Source organism: Lissotriton helveticus, chromosome 1_1, assembly GCF_964261635.1.
Source record: "Lissotriton helveticus chromosome 1_1, aLisHel1.1, whole genome shotgun sequence".
Lineage (NCBI taxonomy): Eukaryota > Metazoa > Chordata > Amphibia > Caudata > Salamandridae > Lissotriton > Lissotriton helveticus.
This window is the reverse complement of record NC_136057.1, coordinates 1301774209-1301791740: the sequence shown is the minus strand read 5'-3', so window position 1 is coordinate 1301791740 and position 17532 is coordinate 1301774209. Positions and strand designations below refer to the sequence as shown.

General features: G+C 50.1%; 1 protein-coding gene across 1 annotated transcript in view; it reads left to right on the top strand.

The window, feature by feature from the left end:
- The first annotated feature begins 2178 nt into the window (after window positions 1-2178).
- The window catches only part of LOC144823114 (volume-regulated anion channel subunit LRRC8D-like), a 70185-nt gene continuing 54831 nt past the window's right edge, over window positions 2179-17532 (top strand). Inside the window, exon 1 of the mRNA XM_078681305.1 lies at window positions 2179-2761. The gene's annotated coding sequence lies outside the window, so the exon portion shown is untranslated. The remainder of the gene's footprint in view (window positions 2762-17532) is intronic.

The window sequence follows — 17532 nt, the reverse complement described above, 5'->3', positions numbered from 1 at the left end:
ACATCAATGGGGAAAATAAATCGACCCCATTTTTTATTCAAAATCTCCCACTATCCTGTTCTAAAATGTTGGCATGTATGCAGTAACTAACTGCCCCTTGCCACAAAATGATGCAAAGCAGCACAAAAAGGACACCTTTCGAGTGTTAATCACTGTTTCCTCTAGAGAGTATGTACCATGCTCAGCCCTGCCGAGTATCCTGATTCCACACTTGACTAGCTGACACAGGCAAGTTTTGCCCCGTGGAAATGTTGGGACTTGCAGCCTTGTTTACTCCATTATAAAACTGAAACAACAAGTCCAAGAATTTAAAGGAAAAAACATGGCCTGGATTAGCTCCTCATGTATGCACCTTGGAAATTTTGCAGCCATGCGGCGCAGTTTTACACCATTTTCTGTTAATGCAAAACCTTAGTAAATCTGGGACAGAGATTCCCGTCTGAGACTGGCCTAACCCTGGTTCACAGAGAAAGGACGAAGAGAGTTTAAAATCCTGACTATCACCTATAAATACTTCCACAGTGCTGCACCCAGGTGCTTTACTGAGAGATAAATCTAGCACATTCCATTCTGCAGCTCTTTCTTCTGTAGCCATTATAAGATTTAACTGCAAGACTCCCGCTAACGGCAGATTTTTTTTTCCTGAGGCCTCCTGTTTGTGACCCATTTTAGATCAGTGATCTCCAACCTTTTCCGTAATAAGAGCTTTGTATGTTTAATTAAAATCATTCAGAGCTACTAATATTATCAGTGGTGTAATAATGACCATATAAGACAAGATTACATCAGTGTGGCTGCCATATGCAAGATCATGAGCGATGATCACCTCAGTCTCTGTATAGTTGCCAGCAGAATTGTAGAAAAGGCTTTGTCAAAAGTGGAATGCCTCTACTTGGGTCATGCATAACAACCATCGCTGCAATGCCACAGACACCAAGGCAGTAGTAATAATTCTCCCCAACACTGTATGATTTATCACTCACATATCAGTGTTAACTATATTGGGGATTTTCATCCATTTTTCTCTTAACAATTTATGATTTCTGAAAATGCACACTTTTTTTGTCTCGAACACACACTTTACAATTTTAGCATTTATATATTTATTCAACCAATCAAAGGCTTCTGATTTAGTAAGGATGGGCTGCCCACAGGACAGCTACATAGAGGTAGCAGGAGAGCTTCCAGTAGCTCCAGAGGCAGGCTGGCCGTACCCGGTGTTGGGCGTTTCCCCGGGAGGCGTGAAGGTTGGAGGCCGATTTTGTTACTGTGGGCTGGTTTTGCAGTGGTGCTGCAATATACTTTCGTATTTCACTATACTAATTCACCACTAATCCTTTAAGGGTTCCGGAGTAGTGTGTTCCTCACTGAAAAAGTGCTTCAACACCTCATCAGGGATAGCAAGCGCTATATAAATGCAAACCTTTTCCATCTTCTATCACTCCACTATCCTTATCAATCCAAATACTAACACATCCACCAATCAAATGACTTTCATATTGCTCTATACTAATTCACCAGTAATCCTTTGTGGGTTCCCGAGTAGCGTGATACTTTCTGAAAAAGTGCTTCTATGCCTCGTCAGGGGTAGTAAGTGCTATATAAATGCAAACCTTTTCCCTCCTCTATACTTATCAATCCAAATAACTGACTAACATACCCACCACTCAAATTACTTTCATATTGCACCATACTAATTCACCACTAATCCTTTATGGGTTCCGGAGTAGTGTGATACTTGCTGAAAAAGCGCTTCTACGCCTCGTATGGGGTAGGAAGTGCTACATAAGCGCAATTACAATACAATACAATATCAGCCCGCAGTAACAAAAGCAGCAGTGCTTCACACTTGCGCCCCCACCTCACCCACTCCGCCTTTTCAGCATATTCTTCGTGCTGAATGCCACCTTAACCTATGGAGCCATGGCTCCCTTATTTGAAATGCAGCTGCCAAGTAAAGCCTCATGTGCACCACATTCCGCCACTCCTCACTTTTATGCTCCACCCTTTTAGCATGCTGAGATTTGCAGTTTCTGGTTGTCCAGTCTAAACTTAATCCTACAAGTCCCAGCATGCAAAGTGCTGTTAGTTAAGGAAGCCAGGACAGTGACACACATGTCGTCACGAGGCCGCTTGACGGTTAAAAAGCTCTTAAAAGCCCTGCTCCTGAAGAGATAAGCTCTTCGAGGCGCCTGTTTGGACATGTTGCAGGAGAGAACTCTAAACTGTGAGCCATCCATGATCCACAGGCTGCTGCAGGGCCCGGCCCTCCCGCAATAAAACTCTGACGAAGAGGAGGAGAGCGATCCTGAGCCCGCGGAGAGGAAATCGAGCACGTTCTGCAGACTTTGTCTCACATTCGCAATGTGATGTGGCTTCCATTTCAGAGCCTCCAGGGAGCCCTTGTTTTGATTAAAAGCAGGAAGTTTACTACAATCGCGACCCCCGCCCCTTTCGCGCAGTCCTTGGCGGGAATTCCTGCCCCCTCTGCTGGGATGTTTTGTTCCTGGTTTTAATGGCCTTTATTTTTAGAGAGAGACTTGTTCCCTGGGGCGAGAGGCGCTGCCTTGACGATTACAAAGGGAAGCGGGTCACGTGGCCCGGGGCCAGGGCTCCGCGCCAAGGGAGCCCAAGGTTTGGGAAGCGCTGAGTCGCTGCAACAACCGGACGGGAGCCAGGGAGACGCAGTCCGGCCACCGCCACCAGAGCAGCGGCGTCGATTCAGACCTCACCGGACGATGCCAGGCTTCCGGCGGCAACGGTAAGTCGGACCGCTCTGCTGGTACCCACACAGGCCGATGTTAACGCGCCCACGCTGTCTTTAGCGCAGGGCTCTTGCAAAAGTGATTTTATAGAAAAGGAACCACAGAATCCGGCATCTGGTGTGCGTGCTCGGCTGAGTTTTCCTCCCTTGAGCTGTTGTTACAGCGCAACGTAGGGCACGGCTTTAACCCTTGGCGCTCCGGCTCTGGGAGCTGGTGGACGGCCACATGTTGATGCTACATACTTCCGAGGTGCTGGCCGTCCACCAGCTCCCCGGAAGTATGTAGCATCAACATGTGGAGAGATTTATTTTTTTCTGGAGCGCTTCTAACAGTTCCTTGTAATTGTTACCATGTGGGCGGCTGGGGGCGCTTGGATAACACACTAACTGTGTCACTGTTTCCTGGCGCTCATGCAGGACCAAACTTTTGTCGTTACATCTGTGGCAGCTTATGTCTGCTACTTTGTTTTTATGCTAAAAATTAGCCTTTTGGCCACGCCGGAGTGTCATGCCATATTCCTTGATCTGATTGGCTGTGGATACAATTGGGAACGTTAAACACTGGTTTCTGTGGAATTCTATGGATATTGTACTTAACCGACATGGCTGGCTGCAATCAGACTGGTAGAGTTGAACGGGTACTAAACAGTCAAGTAGTGAGGGTGAAAGCTGTGGTATCAGCAACTCGTTGGTCACACATCGAGTCACGGCTGTTCTACTTCGCTTATGAGTATTGGTGACAACATGACGCCATGTCACCAGACACACCTTTTCCAGTGCCGGAATTTGATTTCATATCTCAGTGCGTTACGGGGGTTATAGTCTTGTTTCATTTTAATTGAGCCAATTTGAGAATGATATGTAATAGAAAAGTCCAATGATAGAAGAGCCGTGTGTCCCAGTGACATGGCGACATCTCGTCAGCCAGGACTGTATCTGCGAGTCACTTCTTTATCGTATGATGGTCCGAACAATTCCGTTTTCAATTGTTTCTCGAAGTCTAGGCGGTTGGTCCAGGCCTGCAATGTTTCCCGTGTCCATTCATGTCTAGCTGCTCCACTCCACGATATTGCTTTGTTTTTTATTATAAAACTAGTACTACATGTCCCAGAATGCAAAGGGGGAAAAAACCTAAGCTGCAGCGCCTAGTCATGAACCAGGGAAACCTGCACCGTGTGCCATGGCCTTCTAGCTACAGGCGGGGAGATCCAGGGACCCTGGCCAAGCACAGAGCTTACTTTAAGCCGGCGATTGCAGATGGACCGACAGGCACTTATTTTCACCACCTCAGAGGTATCAGGGTAAGAGAGAGAACGCACAAACAGAGGAAAGAGGACAGAATGGAATGATAGAAAGAGTTCAGAGAAACAAAGTAGGGATGAGAGGGAACCTGCTAGAGCAAGAAAGGGGCAGGGAGTGGCTGGTCGTGGACTATAGAGGCAATGAGCTGGAATAACGACGACGCAGCCTTGGTAACTATTGCACCACCGACGTCCGATAGTCCCGTTCTGGGATTTCTGTGAGAAACTTTGGGCCCGGGCACTTATTCGTTCACACTTTAAGCACTATGCGGGCCCAATATGGCCTTGCTACAGTCTTACACAGCAGCACTCACGGACTGCGCAGCAAAGCGGTCATTTTCATAAACCCTGCAGTGCGCACACCATGCCCTCAGTGCCAGGAGTGGACGTGCTTTGATGAAGCACTGCAGTGCTCTGTGGGCGCCCAGCATGACTGTCATCCTTTGTTGGAGCAGTGCAGTGCCTCTTCAGCCCTGGAATGTCTGGGTGACGGCTCATGTGTGGTCTAGCGCTGGCATGGCAGAACCATGTTTTGGTCAGGAAGTGGAGTGCACTTTGTAGACCACCTGGCACGAATAGCCCCTGGTTTCTTGAAGCAGTGCGTGCAGTGTGCCCCGCACAGCAAGGCCATATGTTAGCCCATGGGCGTAGGAGACACTAAATTTCTGGGGGGGACAGGGACAACCTTGTGGACTTTCCAGTGACCCTATACAAATCGCCCATTGTGCGAGACCGTACGCGCGTTAAACGTATACAATACGTATACAATCGCATAGTTATGAAGAGAAATATTGAGAAAGGCAGGCAAGTAGTCACAGTGTAGGGTGTTGCAGTGACGAACAGCCTACAATAACACCAGTGTCTGTGGGGGGCTGCTTGCATTCTTGGGTCTGTGCTGAGCACCCCCAGCTGCTCAGAGGCCCCAGCTGACGTGGTGTTATGTACTGGAGTCTGTCACCAGGCAATGTCGGGCCTAGACAGGCTGAAAGACATGAAACCTATTGAGTGCAGTGCATTGAAGGGTGAGTGATGTCTGTGTGAGTGCAGGGTGAGCAGTGTGCCTGTGTGAGTCCAGGGTGAGTGATGTCTGTGTGAGTATAGGGTGAGCAGTGTGCCTGTGTGAGTCCTTGGTGAGTGATGTCTGTGTGAGTGCAGGGTGAGCAGTGTGCCTGTGTGAGTCCAGGGTGAGTGATGTCTGTGTGAGTATAGGGTGAGCAGTGTGCCGGTGTGAGTCCAGGGTGAGTGATGTAAGTGTGAGTCCAGGGTGAGTGATGTAAGTGTGAGTGCAGGTTGAGTAGTATGCCTGTGTGAGTCCAGGGTGAGTCCAGGGAGAGTGATGTCTGTGTGAGTATAGGGTGAGCAGTGTGCCTGTGTGAGTCCTTGGTGAGTGATGTCTGTGTGAGCGCATGGTGAGCAGTGTGCCTGTGTGAGTCCAGGGCGAGTGATGTCTGTGTGAGCGCAGGGTGAGCAGTGTGCCTGTGTGAGTCCAGGGTGAGTGATGTCTGTGTGAGTGCATGGTGAGCAGTGTGCCTGTGTGAGTCCAGGGTGAGTAATGTCTGTGTGAGTGCATGGTGAGCAGTGTGCCTGTGTGAGTCCAGGGCGAGTGATGTCTGAGTGAGTGCATGGTGAGCAGTGTGCCTGTGTGAGTCCAGGGTGAGTGATGTCTGTGTGAGTGCATGGTGAGCAGTGTGCCTGTGTGAGTCCAGGGTGAGTGATGTCTGTGTGAGTGCATGGTGAGCAGTGTGCCTGTGTGAGTCCAGGGCGAGTGATGTCTGTGTGAGCGCAGGGTGAGCAGTGTGCCTGTGTGAGTCCAGGGTGAGTGATGTCTGTGTGAGTGCATGGTGAGCAGTGTGCCTGTGTGAGTCCAGGGCGAGTGATGTCTGTGTGAGTGCATGGTGAGCAGTGTGCCTGTGTGAGTCCAGGGCGAGTGATGTCTGTGTGAGTGCATGGTGAGCAGTGTGCCTGTGTGAGTCCAGGGCGAGTGATGTCTGTGTGAGTGCATGGTGAGCAGTGAGCCTGTGTGAGTCCAGGGCGAGTGATGTCTGTGTGAGTGCATGGTGAGCAATGTGCCTGTGTGAGTCCAGAGTGAGTGATGTGGATGGGTGAATGCTGGCTTAGTGATGTGTCAGGGAAGGGTGAGTAATGGGTCTATGAGTGCAGGGTGACTGTGCCTATGCGAATGCAGGGAGAGAGATGTATCTGTGCAAGTGCAAAGAGACTTGTATGGCTACTCCCAGAGATGTATTGGCCAAGATACCTCTTTCTCAAATGTGCTTAAGAATGCACCATTTGCCCACTCTTTTTTCAAAATGTTCTCGTGGGAGAACCCCCGAATCCCCCATAGGTGGTTGGGCCTCGCTCGCTGCGCGCGTCACAGTGCAGTATTTACGCCTCACCACTTTCAAATGTCACCAGCCGCCCCTGCCTTTTAAATGAAAATTACAGTGTAGGCATAAGGTGATCACATATCATTTCACACACTGACAAATCTGAATACACAATGTAATACAGCAATGTCTAGCACCATCCCCTAAATGAATATTAAAAAAAAACCTTTGACCTAATGTCAGATGTGTCAGTACGAATCTAGTTATACTGAAAACATTGACAGTCTTAAGTATCACAGTAGTTTAAGGAAGAAAGTCTTGAAAATTTCCAAAAGGCTTCCTCAGAGTTCTTAAAGAACACTACAGCACGTCAACACAGAGCATTATATAAGTGTACAATCTGCGGCTGGGCTGCGCCGCGCCGGGCCCGAGAAGAGACCTGCACCTGGTGTGCCCAGAGAACCAAAGGTGTGTGCGGAGCTGCGGCTGTGTGGGGTGACCTGGGGCTGCGATGTATACACTCACTGCACTGACTGCATGCCAAGAACAACGGTGCGGGACGCTGCCCACAAATGGACAGTGACAAGAATGACAGAACAGAAGGTAGCGCTAGCAACCCTAGCCTATGCGTTAAAAACACACGAATGTCCATTTTCGCACAACAATCTCCAAAATCTTTTCCCATCTTCCTACCTCGCAGGTATTTCATTCGCCCCTTGAAAGCCTTGTAAGCGGCCGTCTGATTAATTCCCAGTTCTTATGAGGTTAGATTTCTCACGTCCGCGCTCATAAAACTAAATCTACTTTGTAAGCCAAATTCAGATAATTAGAAAAGTATCACATTTAAGCAAGAATATTGAGCCACAATGCCCGTGAATAGCCGAATTTAGAGACAGGCCTGCAAACACTAGTCCGTGGTGACATTTACACAATTCCAATCTATAATTACAGAAACACGGCGTGAAAGGGCCCTTTGTTATCGGGAGTTATTCAAAGTGCGGAATTAAGACAGAACATACATGGGCACAATTTAAACAAAATGCGACGAGGAGAGGGCTTTCACGCACTATAAATAAAAAAAATTAAAAAGCAGCACTGGCAGCAGAGGTGAGGGCGAGGCTGCTGAGCCGAGGCTCAGGCTGCACTCCAGACTTCACTCAGTCACAACTTGTAAACCCCACACCCCCACCACTTTCAAATGTCACCAGGCGCCCCTGGCAATGCAGTGTCACAGCTCTTGCCCCTACGTACAAGTTAACCGAGCGTCAGAGCGTGCTGCTGCCTGCAGCCCTTCTGTCTTCAAGCCGGCAACAGAGAAATCCAACGACGAGGTCAGGTCAGCCAGCAAATCAACAAGAGCACTGGCTACAGGAAGCTGAGGTGAGAACTAAATAATAATAACAAGAGCACTGGCTACAGGAAGCTGAGGTGAGAACTAAATAATTCCCTGAGCCTCAGGGGTGCTGCGCCACACAGAGACTTCAAAAGAGCAGAGGCAGGGGGGCTAGTGGCCTATGACGTCACCTTATGTTGTGACTATCGGATCATTTGAGAGGCGCCAGGTCAAATGCAGGGCCATTAGGACACACATCACCTCTCGCAATTCGCACTTTTTTTCGCGCGCTAATGGCCTGCCAATCTCCCTCTCAGGAGGTAGAGGGGAAATTTGTTTGATCCCTCGTCCCCCCCACCCTTGTCCCCTGTGTCCCCCCCACTCCAAAATCTGGGGGGGATATGTCCCCCGCGTCCCCCACAGTTCCTACGCCCATGTGTTAGCCAGGTAGAGATACTCACGCATAAAATTGCACCGCATTGTTTGGACATTTAATTCACTGCCATCAGCTGGGGCGCCACATTTCTCTCGGCCCGGGGCGCTATCTTAGCCGAGGCGGGCTCTGGCACCTGTGCGCTCACGTGCCGCCGCCCGACACTTAGACGAGTGCTGCCTGAGGCCGTGGATTCCTTGCGGAGAGCGCGTGCGTACAGCCTCCTCCAGGCACGTCTGACACGAGAATCAAAGACGCTTCAAAACTGATCTACATCGCCAGCTGAATCACTGTTCGCGCAAGAAATCACTGTCCACACTTCTTCAAGGAGCAAGAAAGGCCACTTTATTTTAAGACAGGTGCATAATACATTTCTTGAACACATTCATTATTTATTTATATCATAAAATTCCAATCTACACATTATGCCTAAACTCCCTACCTAACAGAACCCGAAACTAACTCTTGACTAATACCCCCAGGATTACCCAACGAGCTACCCTTCAGGATGGCCAACCCGCTCCAGGCTGCCCACCCCACTAGCCAAAACCGCCTCCTAAAAGAACAAAGACACCTGTCCTAAAAGTGGCAAGGCCCGAAGACCAGAGCAGCGCCTAGAGCACCGTCAAGTAAAAACCTAACTAAGGAATAAAGGGAGGGAGGGTGGGGCAAAAAGAACCTCCCTTCCCTTGCCTCCCTCTAACGCCGTGCCCAACCGCCAGCCTGACTTCCCTTTAATACCTCCCCCCAATCAACCCCACCTGCTTAACTGATTCTCGCGCGAACACGCCCAGGGAGAGACCAGCTCGCGCCTGGCTCTCCCTGGGTCCCCCCTCGCGCAAGAAATCACTGTCCACACTTCTTCAAGGAGCAAGAAAGGCCACTTTATTTTAAGACAGGTGCATAATACATTTCTTGAACACATTCATTATTTATTTATATCATAAAATTCCAATCTACACATTATGCCTAAACTCCCTACCTAACAGAACCCGAAACTAACTCTTGACTAATACCCCCAGGATTACCCAACGAGCTACCCTTCAGGATGGCCAACCCGCTCCAGGCTGCCCACCCCACTAGCCAAAACCGCCACCCAGGAAAACCTTTAGCGTTTTCCTGCCCCACCCAAAGAAGGAAGGGAAGGAGCACCCCACAACTGCACCTGAAGAACTGTGGCAAGTAAATCTCTAAGCTCCAGAAGGAAAAAAGAACTGCCTAATGCAGATAGATGGACCCCGTCCACACAGAATACATACTTCCCTGAAATATTCCCATTATGATGAGCCAACTGTATATACATAAATGATGACAAAACGTCGTATTGTTCTCTTCACATTGCGTCCTGCCTTCTCCATGGCGGAATAGCTCCTTGCCCCAGTCCATCGCAATCGAGGCACGAACTCCGTCCATATCACCATGGTGCTCACCCATGTGCTCTTGAGGACTACGAGATCATGATACATGAACTTTAGCAAGGTCAAACCTGATAGAGAAACTAAGTCAAATTCACCAACATGCAGCACCAGTAGACCCGAAGGGCCCCCCCCAACCCTGTGAAACCATAGAAGCCAAAGCAGGAAAATACCGCCCAAACGCATGCCCCCTGCGCCATGCCAGGAGACTTCAAGTGTCAGACTGCTGAAACCAAGAGATCTCCCACAAAGCTGACGCGCAGCGACTATAGCAGCCAGTTTAACAAAAGAGCGCCCAGGATCCACACCCCTTTATTTATCCAGCGACTGGGGCCAAAGACCTAGGGGAAAAAGAGAGGTCCGGCAAAGCAAAGGCGGACTACTTTCTCCAACAAAACCTTGCGGAGGACAGCTAACACTGAGAAACAAGGATGGGACCGCCATCAGTATGACAAAAACTTTGTCCCCGGAGATATGGCGAGGAGAAGACACAAAAACCTCCCAGTCCCCCACAGGGCAGCATGCATACACACCGCTGCTACCCAGAAACACCCCACCTACCCCTCCCCATCTGATCAGTGTGGGACATACTCGGCCACAGGCGTACCCAGACATGGTCCCCCCACCACCTCGCCGTGGACCCTCCCCCACTCAACCCCTCAAACCCAGCAGATCAGAGGCCCGAAATGCCCTGAAGAATACCCACACAAAGCACAAACGAAATTTCTGTGGCACTCCAAAGTATCATAGCAGCACACCTCCCAGTGCGATAAAAGCAAATGAATCAACAAAGGGGCACCGGCCGCCGTAGCTTCCAACCACCAGCCCGGAGCCTACCCACCCTTTCAGAACTGTACGAAACAATACCCCCCCCCCAACCGAAAACCCTCCCCCACCAAAGCTGACCATAAAAGACACCCCTGCCAACCGAAATCATCGTGAGGGAAAGGCCTTAGGTCGCTAAACGTAAAACAAACCGCAATAAAAATTGTGCATCAGCTAACCCAGCCCTGACCGTACCTGCCATCCCCACCAAACTGCAAAAAACTCAGGCCAGGCCTTCAAAGAAATCCGCCGTGCAGAGGCAGCTACGGAATGTGCTACCAAAATGGCGGACCCTCAATTCCCAAAGTCCCATACGTACCGTGGAATTGCCGTTAGTGCCAGATCCGCCCCGGGAGCCCACTCGCGGAATACGGACCCTTGCAAGCGAGATAAAGAATCAGCGACACAACTAATGGCTCCCGGAGCATGCCGAGCTCCAAGGCAATATGCAGTTGAGAAACACCGCAACACGAAGCCGCACAGGAGCTGTAGCACACGCAAATCGCGGGCTCTTTGTTGGTGAACAAGGGCAACTACCGCTATATTGGCCACATGAAACAATACGGCGCGAATCTGAATCCCCCCCCCCCCCCCCCCCCAGATACACAGAGCAACCCACAACGGGAAGAGTTCCAAAAAACGCAATGCTGCGACCGTATCCTTTCCCGCGCACTGGCCAGCCAGCCGCGCACCAACGACCTTCCCAATATGCCGAAGCCATGAGCTCCTTATGCATCCGTGAAAAAGCCGCCACCTGCCACACCATGTCCTCATCCGCAAAAAACAAGGACACGCCACTGACATCTTGCAGGAAACGCAACCAGATAGTCAAATCAGCACGGACAGCAGTTGTAAGGCGCACACGAATGAAGAGGAATGCCGGCGCCTGACATCGAGAGGCCCAGATGTCAACAAAAAACGTCCTACCCGCCCGAACGACCCAACAAGCAAAATTGAGGCACCCCAAAAGTTTCCGTACGTTCCGCCGCCCACTTTGTGGACTCCCAACACCAAGCGTATGAAATCAGCCATCTCCCGCACGGTAGCAGCAGGCAAGCGCAGCAGCATAGTCGCGGTATCAATCGCAATCCCGAAGAAATTCAGAGATGTACAGGGACCTTCAGCCGTAACCGGCGCCAGAGGAAAGCCCAAACCCCGGTCATAGCCGAAAGATTACCAAAGCCGCCTGATACTGCCCGGACTGACCCCCCACCCCCCCTTGTAAAAGAAATTAATCAAGGTAATGGCAGACCAAGAAGCAGCCGCTGACAAAAATTGAAGCGCCACTGCAGAAGGGTACTGAGGGTCTCAAAGAGGGAACATGACACCGAGCAGCCCATGGGTAATACTTTATGAACATAAAAACATCCCCCAAAATGCATACCAAAGAGACCCAACAAAAACCACTGAGGGATAGGAAGGAGCCGGAAAGCCGACTGATGTCACTCTTTGCCAGCAAAAAAAAACCCCAACGCCTGCCCTGCGAACGAGACGTAAGGCGTCATCCCCTGAAGCATAGGGCACGGTTGAGGCAGCTGGGTCAATGAATTCGGTGACGGATGCACCCTCCAGGCCAAGACCGACGATGGAGGAGGTGAAAACTCCCCCATCACCTTTTGGGGACCGCCCCCCAGTGGAGAGACGATCCAATCAGAGAGAGGACAACTCAGAAAAAGGACCTGCAAACCGATCCCTCAGCAACCAACTTCTGCTGCACAAACCTGAGAGCACTCCCTCACCGACCGCAGATTGTCAGACCACCACCCCACCCGGAGACCCTGATAACCAAACCGAAACCCAACCCTGAAAAAACCCAGAACAAAATCGCAGCAGCCTCAAAGTCAGGATAGTCCACCAACCGCAGAATCAGAATGTGCTGCTCACTAGGAGTAGGAGCCCTCATGTGCAAAGTGCGGAGGTTGTCACCTACCCCCTGAACCCCTCCCCCGTCCTGCAACCCGCAGTCCGTGAAAACACTGTGTGAGAGCATGCCGCCCCCCCCCCACACTGCACACACTCGTGGCAATCGTTTTGGCAGGATACTATCCTCCGTAACCATGTTTGGAACAGCCACGCCATCCCCAAACTGTAGAAAATCTTCCCCCGTAGGTTGCATAGTAGAAACATTCGAAACCACGGCCGCTCAAGCCGCAGTGTCAGAGCGACTCGCTCACCAACAATCCCATCCCCCGCACCAATTAATCTTATACTCTTAACAGGGAGACTCTCCCTTGCTGCGTGACAAGTTTTTTTTTTTTTTTTTTTTTTACAGCCACCCCATCCCCAACTGTAGAAACATCCCTTGTAGATTGCACATCAGAAACCGTCAAAAACTCACAGGCCGCTCAAGCCCCGTTGCCAGAGCGACTCGCTCACCAAGAACCCCATCCCCTGTACCAAAACGATGTGGTACTCGTAACAGGGAGACTCTCCCTAGGGTTCCACACGGACCATCTTTACCTCCCGGCAACTGTGCCGACTTCCGCTGAACCATCCAGTTAGCTAGCCCACTCCCCCTGTGTCACTTACCGCCGCGTGGTCCCACATGACTCCTGCAAAAATACAAGAAACAGGGGGTTGCCCCAGCCCACCCCTCTGGGCCCGTGCTGCCAAAAGCCCAATTACCTTACCCCGAAAACTCCCCACCTACCAATTCATCATCTTGTACATCCAAATAGAAATCTTCCCAGAAAAATGAAAACTTTTGCCCTGCCACTTGGCAGCGCCCCATCAACAATTCCCCCATCAGAAAACTGCCAGTCAACATCATGAAAGCTCCGCGCGCGCAGAAAACTTCCAGAAGAGAGATCCGCTCCAGATCCCTCTCCCGTGATCCCACCACTGGAAACAGCCGTAGGGACAGCTCCCAAGCCCGAAGAAACAGTCCTCAGCCGCTCAGCCGGAGGAACAGCTCGAAAACTGCGGCCGCTCAAACCAGACCGAAAAATCCGCAAAAACTACCTCCCCCCCACAGAGGCAAGGGAAACACCCCAAGAGGACCCAGCAACCGGCGCCAACCCAGGGGCACCACCCAACCCGGGCGCCGAACCCACCCCGGGGGGCGGCAGGCATCGCGCGGCGAGCCGGGAACAACACCGGGCTGGTGACAGGGAACGCCCACTATGGCCAGAGGCTGGAGGGAAACAAGGGGGGGGGGGCAGCGGAACCAGAAACCATGAGCCAGGGGGGGGCCGAGGGGGGGGGGGGGAAGAGAAGTACAGCAAAAAAAGGGGGTGGGGGCAATTCTGGGCAGCCCTGGGCCAAATTGCTGGGGTAAAATGAAGGAGGGCTTGGCCCAAGCACAGGGGTGGAGCGAGGCGGCGGGAAGCGCTGCCCAATCACCCAAATGGGGCGAAGCCCCGCCTGACAAACCAGGCACTGAAGGGTGAGGGGCCCCCGGCGAGAGGAGCATGAACATGTGTCCCGGTGAGGCACGTAGGGCCGAAAATTCCACCCTCGCCGGGCCCCCAGCAACAACAGGAGACTTCCTGGTCCCGACAGGAGGGGACCCAAACATACGCGGGGCCTGCCGGCCCACGGAGCGACCCCGCCCACCCCCCGGGCGCCCCACACAATTCAGCAACTCACAAAGGCAAAGGCCTACCTGCTGGCAGGCGCCCGGGTCGCCGGCGGGGTCCTCGAGTCCGCAGGAACCTGGGCCGGCATCTGGAAAGCCGCCGGCATGGCGGCCCCTCCGCCGCCTTCGTCGTCCATGTCAAGCGACACCAGCAGCCGCCGCCCGCGGCCCGCCCTCAGCAGCCTTGCGAGAGGGGGGGGGGGGGGGGGGGGGGGAGAAAGGGGCCGGCCGAACCAACCCACGCCTACCGCCGGCACTCCCAAGCAACCTGAGGTCCTAGCACCCGGCGTCGTAAAGCGCCCGGACAGCCCGCCCGACCTCCGCCGCCTCCTCCATGACCCCCCTGATGGAGAACAGTAAGCGGGCGGGGCAAAAAGAACCTCCCTTCCCTTGCCTCCCTCTAACGCCGTGCCCAACCGCCAGCCTGACTTCCCTTTAATACCTCCCCCCAATCAACCCCACCTGCTTAACTGATTCTCGCGCGAACACGCCCAGGGAGAGACCAGCTCGCGCCTGGCTCTCCCTGGGTCCCCCCTTCCGAGTTTCATGGAGAGAAGCCCCACAGGTTCTAGCTGGGCACTAATCTCATGGCACGTGGCGTCTCCTGGCGTCTTTGGGTTTTATCTAGGCCTTTATTGACAAACAACACCAACAATGGTGTGGAGAAACAAGAGGGCAAAACCATCCCGCTGCTCCACCTATCAGACGCGAAGCGTGTTTATTCACGTCATCCAACCCTCACAGCCTATGTGTGTGTGTGTGTGTGTGTGTATATATATATATATATATATATATATATATATTGCGATTTTCCACATCAACGTCAAGTAGGACGCCAAAGATTCTCAGGACACGGACCAGTTAAGTGCAAATCATTTATTCAAGCAGAGTATGCCGCATGACGTTTCGGCTCCTTGGAGGCTTGCTCACATGACAACGTCCCTCATACCTTTGCTCATATTTAAAGTGCTAGTGACTGATTTAATTAATACCACGTGACGTGAAATTCACATAGACACGGAAAAAATACTTGCAATTAAATACATTACTTGATTAAGCACAATTCATTCGTAAGTAGCAGCTTCCCTAATTGTAATAAAATACTGGTAAAATCCCCACAACATTAAATGTCACAAAAAGGGTTGATGTACATGTGCATCTGTCAAAGTTCCCAAGCAATCAATGATAGATTACCTCGCCTTGTTAAAATGGTCTATTTCTGTGCAATTAATCGCAGTATGTGCAAAATACGCATTGTAAACTTATTCATACCACAAAGACCCTATTGCGGTCGGTTAAAAATAATAATGCATTTCATGCTGTGCAACATAGCAAAATGTGCAAAATCGCATTAATAGACTATAAATGAATGTGCAAAATACGCGAATAAGAAAGACATTCATCTTGTTTACGTAAACAAATATACCCATCTAGGTTTGCTCGAAATGTACAACAATATTTACCTAGTAAGGCAGTGCGAGATCTGTACTGTGCAATAATCAGGATGATAGATGTACACGGGCTGCTATAAACATTAACTCATTCAGTTCCTCCCACAAACTAGAATGAATATAGTGGAACTTATGTAAGTGCTTAATCTGTTGTTTGTTCATAACAATTCCTTATGCCCATGTCATTACTTGAAGATCATATAAGGTGGAATATAAACAAGTGCTCAACCCCAGTGTAATGTTAAAACCAATAGTGTATTCATAAAACTCTGATCTGATCAATCGTAGCAGCAGCTGCACGTGAAAAACTAACATATATATATATAATAATGGAGCAAGTCCAAATGGTCTATAGTTACAATTATCATCTTGGTCAAATACCAGGTGAACCCCAGCCGGGGAACCCAAGTGTCTTATCAGACCAACCTGAGATTGACCACATGATACCAGGAAGATAAAATTCATCTCAATAGTGTGCCAGATAACTGCGTGGACTGGAGAACATCGAAATGATGACAGCTGTAAAATTCAAGGTCTAAAAGTAGACAGCCAATCGTTACTAAAAAATTACATCATAATTATGGTAGGCATGTATACATGTCTTCCGTTATGTTGAGACCCCCTGGTGTCTTGGTGTCCAACTGTAATATGTACCGGGTTTCCAGTCTCCGCAATTTGGCTTCCCTGTCACCTCCTCATTGACTGGCCTTAACTGAGTCGATAAAGTAGTACTTCAAGCTGGTGTTATTGCTCTGATGATAGTCACAAAAATGGAGTGCTACCGGGTACGTATTGTCTTGGTTCGTTATCGCTCTTAGGTGTTGCAGCACACGCTTGTGTATAGCTAATTTGGTGCTGCCAACATAGCTCAATGGGCAGGGGCATTCTAAAACATATATGGCAAACTCAGTTTTACACGTTAGGACCTGTGTGATCGGGTGTTCAATTTCACTAAACCCGTCCCTGTAAAACTTCCTGAGTACATGACTTGCAGGTTTTGCATCGGAAGAACCCACTATTATTGTGAAGCCAGGTCGTTTTCTCTAGGGTCTCAGGGCAGGTATCAACCACCTAATCTCTAAGAGATGGCGCTTTACTAAAAGTAAGTGTAGCTCTGTTTGGTAAAGTTGATCCAATCACCGGATCAGTGACAACAATCGGCCAATTCTTGTTGATTATGTTATATATGGCCTTGTGCTGTTTACTGTATCCAGTAATGATTCTGAAAGTTTTATTATCTTTTAGATTAGGGTCACCATCATTAATCAATGTCCTCTCATTGTGACTGTTGTCTTAGTTATATTTTTTTAACAGATCTGTCTATTCAGTGCCATAGACTTAATCCGGGCTCCCTCAATAAGCTGTGCAGAATAACCACTTTGCAGGAATCTTTCCCTGCTTGCTGATTGGGCTGCCTCGAAGTCAATTGGATTGCTGCAAATCCGTCTTATACATAGCATTTCCCTGTTGGGGATGCTAGCGATAAGGTGGGCGGGATGAGCACTGCTCGCATGTTAAATGCTGTTCCCAGCTGTACTTTTGCGGTAAAGTTTAGTTTCTAGTTTGCCATTCAAAACAAATACCACTGTGTCGAGAAAGGTGATAGATTCCTGACTCAATGCAGCTGTGAATGCAAGATTGAGATTGTTAGTGTGTATATATATATATATATATATATATATATATATATATATATATGATTTATTATTTGCTACATGACAGCAGAGCGCTATACAGAGTCCAAGGCAAATATACAGTCAACACGTGATTGCAGGGGTAGCTGAGTTCTAAGAGCGGAAGTGGACTGTTCCTGCACCATGATGTAGTGTTCTTTAAGGAGGGGGGTCTTTCGCCCTTTCTTAAATTGACGCAGGGTTGGGGGCGGTCCTGATGGATGTTGTTCCAGATACAGGGTCCTTCGAGCGCAGCGGGATCGCTCAGCGGGACAGCCTTCGCTTTGCCAGAGTCTTGCCCGTCAGCGTCCCGGAGTGGCGGGTGGGCCTGGCTTTATAGGGCTCTCTGTTGCGGGGAAGATGCTCTGCTACTCATCGCGGGAACTTCGCTCTTTGCAAAAAGCATCCTGCACCTGTCGAATTGTTTTCCCTG